This window comes from Octopus bimaculoides, chromosome 6 (assembly GCF_001194135.2).
Source record: "Octopus bimaculoides isolate UCB-OBI-ISO-001 chromosome 6, ASM119413v2, whole genome shotgun sequence".
Classification (NCBI taxonomy): Eukaryota; Metazoa; Mollusca; class Cephalopoda; order Octopoda; family Octopodidae; genus Octopus; species Octopus bimaculoides.
This window is the reverse complement of record NC_068986.1, coordinates 85,278,355-85,283,749: the sequence shown is the minus strand read 5'-3', so window position 1 is coordinate 85,283,749 and position 5,395 is coordinate 85,278,355. Positions and strand designations below refer to the sequence as shown.

Here is a 5,395-nt window from a genome sequence, read left to right as displayed (position 1 = left end):
TAGCAGTGGTGGTGGTAACAGTGGTGGTGATAACAGTGGTGGTGGTGGTAGCAGTGGTGGTGGTGGTGGTGGTGGTGGTGGTGGTGATGGTGTCACTGTGAAGTTAATGTTAGGATTGATTATTTTCAATATTATTTTACTGCCATTTCTATAAAACTCAAATGTAGTTGTTTTTCAAATTGAATGCGTAAAAAATAGGGCACTTTACTGATTATGTCAAACTAACAAAATAATAATAATAATCCTTTCTACTATAGGCACAACGCCTGGAATTCGTGGAGAGGGGGTAAGTCGATCACACTGACCGCAGAGTTTTACTGCTACTTAATTTATCGAACCCGAAATGATGAAAGGCTAAATCGACCTTGGTGGAGTTTGAACTCAGAACGTAAAGACGTACGAAATGTCGCTAAGCATTTTGCCCGGCGTGCTAACGATTCTGCCAGATGGCCGCCTTAATTAATAATAATGATAATAATAATAATACTTTCCTTTATTGCCTACAAAGGCCGAACACAAAACAAATAGAAACGATAAATATACAAGGTAAAAGTGAAGTGTTGAACAATGCCGTGTATACAATAAATAGCAAAAAACAATTAAATAATAAAATCCCACCAAAAGGGATAAGTTCCTCACAGGGACGACCGAGGAACCTCACACATTCTTGTTATCCCGAGCAGATGTACCCCAGCAGGTACCTCTCTTATTCTCAACTTCTCTGGTTTACAAACGAAAGTTCAGAGTAGGCCTATTCACTCGGGCCATCCTCGCCACATTCACCTACCTTTCAACAAAAATATTGGGAGGCAGAACTTCCCTCTCTACTCTCACTTTCCTTTTCAACTGGGACTTGAAAAAGTCGATGAGGGCTTGGCCGAAGAGGAAAGTACCTGCCTTCAATCTTTTCAGTGTCGTCCATCTTACTACCTCCTTCACCTTGGCCACCAGATAGAGGAAAACTGCCTCTCCTTCCTGGCCAAAGGAAGGCGCCGGGGCAATGTTCACGATGGACTCGGCTGATAACCGGATCCGCCCTACACGTGACAACAGCTGTTCGACAAAGCTCCACAAGTCAGTAATGCATGGACACTGGACGAGTGCATGCAGGACGGTTTCACCGCCCTGCGCACACCTCTGACAGGTCTGTCTGACAGCACTTCCGTGTCTGTAGAGCTTGTCTCGAACCGGTAGAGCTTCCCGGTAACACTGTCAGGCCAGGGATTTCTGGAAGTTATCCATAGGCCCCGACCCGAAAGTTCTCCAGAAAAGACTAGTTAATTTATCCCTCCCAACGCCCAGAATTTCCCCGAGAGCCAGCACGTACAGAAATGGTAAGAGTGGGCATTCTTGACGTGCCGAGCGAGTGATGCTAAACGACTCCACAAGATGGCCGTTTACTTGGAACACCGTATAGATGTCGCTGTACATTACAGCGATCCAGCCTCTGAAAACGGGACCGAAGCTAGAACAGACTCCAGACTCCAAGCATTGATGGTCCAAATATTCTCGCCACGGGAACAGATTCTAAGTATTGATGGTCGACCCTGTCAAAAGCTTTTGATTGATCCAAATTGATCCATATGAGAATCCTTCCTTACCCCCTCTATGATATAGCACGTGAGGTGGAGTTTGTCGTGGATAGATCTGTTCAGGATAGTGCATGTCTGGGCGTCCCCGATCAGCTTATCGACAAGCGCCAACCTCTTGGCTAACACCTTGACCAAAATCTAACAATCTGCGTTCAGAAGAGTTATGGACCTAAACTTATGTATTTAGTCCCCTTTGTCCGCGTCCATTCTCAGCAGAACCACCATGCCACGGCCCACAGCACTGGGTATTCTCCCGTTCTGCTGCCAGTTGTGCTGGAGATCAGCTGAGATATCACTGAATAAATCTGTCATATGAACATAAAACTCGAAGGGCAGACCATCAAGCCCCTTGTGCAGCTCATCATCGTGTCCGGTATGTCTTCGGCTGTTATCGGCATTCCGCAGAACTCCGCAGCTCTAGCCGAAAGGCGTGGCATGCCGTCGAGGTAAGACGTGAAATCCACTTCCATTCTCGACACACCGCGTGCCCCGAAAAGTTCGACGTAGTGCCTCTGATATTCCGTATATACCTGCTTGGATTTATGTAGCATGCGCCCGCCCCGGCTCGTCAAAAACCAAATTGTGGCTTTGTCGTCACCTTGGACCTCTGTAACCCGGGTCCATCGAACGTCTTTCGTCTGCTCATGTCTTACAGCAGTTGCCAACCTTCGCGCTTGGCCCTGAAGAATTAATTTAGAGCCAATCTCGCCGCCATCACGTCAGTCGCAGTGCCACTCCTAAGTGCCTCCTCTAGCTTCTTACCTACCTGTCTCTCTATCCCAGATTCCTATAAATCTATTTCTTTACTAAATCCTACAGTATCTAATCAAATAACTATTTTCAGGCCTATCCACGGACGGTTGTTGACGATTGCGTCCGCCAACTTCCGATCGACTAACTTGATAACCCGGTTTCTGAATGCTTGACGTACTGAGAAAGACGCGTTCAGTTTCTAGTACCCGGAGCCCTACCTATGGATCTTATCTAGGTCGGCCGTGCAGATCACAAATTTGTGGTCTCTATAGCCGATGACTTTGAACTGTGGGGAACCTATGCTACTTTTGCTAACTGGTCTACAGAATATCATATCTAAATACGATCAGAAAGACCCGGTGCTGTTTGCTCATATCCATGTTGGCGCATTCAGGAAATCTAGTCGGTACCTGTCAGGTTTGTAAGGCTTTTACACCCTCCTCTCCTATTGGATAGCCCCACTCCATCCAGGCGTGCATCCGAAATGGCGTTCCAATCGCCAACTATAACTAAAGAGAGAGACGTCCCAAGGAAGACCGCCAAACGTCTAATGAAATCTGGCTTCCCCGCCCCAGTTGAGGCGTACACAGCAACTAGTCTGAAATCATCACCTTTGCTGTTACTCACATCCAGGATCACTAACTTACCTTCCGGGTCATAGAAGATCGTCCGTACCTCGAGATCCAGGCCTTTCCTAACAGCCCTACCACCCCACTCCCATTCCAGGTCAACTAAGAGATGCGTAGATCTCAAAATCGTCGAAAATGGGGGCCAGATCGCGTGTGTCGGAAATCCTGGTTTCGCTGACGGCTGTCACAGCCATAGATAGTAATCTGAGGTTGTTGAGCAGGCGTCCCTACTTTCAGGGTGACCTCAGGCCACGAACGTTTACACAGCCCACTCTAATCAATTCCATGCCGGTCGGAAAAGCTGTAAGAAAGAAAAAGAGCTTACTTACTTACTCTGCCAGTGATATTGGCTGCCTGGAGGCCTGGCATCCGCTTCTAGCTGGAGTTTCTCTGGAAACCCCTTTAAAAGTGTTTTGGAAACTGTTATATTAGGGGTTCCCAAGTTGTGTTGGGAAAACCTCCCGAATGTTCTTGTCTGTGCCATACGCACTAACACTAAGTCTTCTGGCACTTTAATGGTGCTGGTGTCACGAATTGGTCAATCTATTTTGAGCTATAAGGGCCATGAGATCTTTATTTGCTCTTCTCACTAGCACAAAATTCGGGGTCTGAGAATTTAACAATTCTTCCGAAAGCTGTCTTTTGGAGACGCGGCGGGGTTGTGCTGGTGTTGGTTGTATTGGTGGTGGGAGCTTTTGCTGTGTAATCGGTTGCTGAGCTGGGGGGGAGGGTTGACTGTATGATTGTATTTTTTTGTTGTCCTACTTTTGTGTTGGTGTCAATCCGGATGTTTTCCTACTGCGCTTTCTTTTTAGTTGTTTTGGGTTTTTCTGTTCCTCCTCATCCTCACTTCGGTATGTGTAAGAATCAGAGTCTGTGTAATCCTTCCCTGATGCGGGTAGGAGTGGGCTTGTGTTCCTGTGGGTGTCTGTGTGTGAGCGTGTGTTTGAGAGAGTATTTAACTGGAACTTATTTTTTCGACCTCGAAAGAACGAAAGGCAAAGTTGACCTCTGCAGAATTTGAACTCAAAACGTGAAAATGGACGAAATATGACTGATCATTTCGCCTGGCGAGCTAAAAATTCTACCAGTTCGCCGCCTTCTTGTCTGAAAATATTAATTGGTTTCTGAAAAATTTCATTATGTTTCTTTCTAATCCGATTTCAAATTATATTGAAAAAAAAAAAAAAGGAAGAAGCGAGCTTTCTTTCGTTAACTGCTATATTCTGTATTGCACCAAGAAGTCTGCTTTCGAGTGAATCTAGTTCTTCATGAAGAGGTAGGAATTTCCGAATATGAATCTTGATTAAATTTGCTCCTGAACAGTAATGTTATCGTTGATCTAATGCAAGTAGGTCTCCAATTTCATGTATCTTCTAATACTTTCCGTTCGTACTTTGAAGTAGACTTTCATTGATAGTATTACATTATGCGCATTACGTCTACATGAATAAAGTACCGCTATTGTACGGTACTAAATGAATATTGTTTTAGTTAATTCTGTGATACAAACACATTACATTTATGAATACAGCTTTTTGCTGGAAGTGAGTAGAGTCTAATATATTTTAATTTCTATGGCACAAAAATGAGTACATAAGAGATTCATGGTTTCTCACAATCAGCACTTCAGTCGACCGTAGATGCTCAAAGGATGGAAAAGAAATCAGATGTCGTCTGCCATACATCAGCAAAAAGATCTTCTACCCATTTCTTATGAGTAGAACCATGGGTAATATGGCATTTTTCTGAGAAACAGAGGTTAGGTATAATACTTTAAACCTTTCTAAAATGTCAGTTTTATCCGCTATTGTCCTTAACCTGTCGGTGGTTACTGCTTTGTCTCTCAATTTTTAAAACCTCTCTGAAAGTGTTGTAGTATTCTTCAGACGGTGACGGCAAAATGTGATCGTGTACTAATTCAAATGCTTTTTGGAGTAATGCTCTGCCAGCCCAATGTAAACTACTTTATGCAATGTTGGTTCAGATATTAGCTGTCTGTACACTGTTTTTCTCTATTCATTAGGCCTTTAATGAGCAAAAGCTTATATTTTAGAAAATTTCATATCGACTTTCCTCTTCCTGCATATGTTTGAAAAATATTTAATTGTGGTTTACCTTAGTACTAGAATTTTTTTTCAAGCAACGTTTGCTCTATTTATTGTAAATTTGGCTGAACAGCTGGTGGAATTTATGGCCGTTCGGAAAATATTTGCGAGTGTGTATGTGTGTGCGCATACGTATGTATACGTATATGTGTAGCAGGAAAAATAGAATATGAGTATATGTATATTTTTATTAATATTTAGCAGAAGCGCCAGATTGACTCAAGGGCCGAGAATTTCGAGCGTTGGCACTTATCAAACTTTTTGATAAGTTGCTTTCTCTAAATATTAATAAAAATATATGTATTTCGAAAAG

The 5,395-nt window shown here is 43.4% G+C and overlaps 1 protein-coding gene across 1 annotated transcript in view; it reads right to left on the bottom strand.

Annotated features, from left to right (window-relative positions):
* LOC106868112 (uncharacterized) overlaps positions 1-5,395 on the bottom strand; it is a 79,168-nt gene that overhangs the window by 7,273 nt on the left and 66,500 nt on the right. The gene's annotated exons all lie outside the window — the stretch shown is intronic.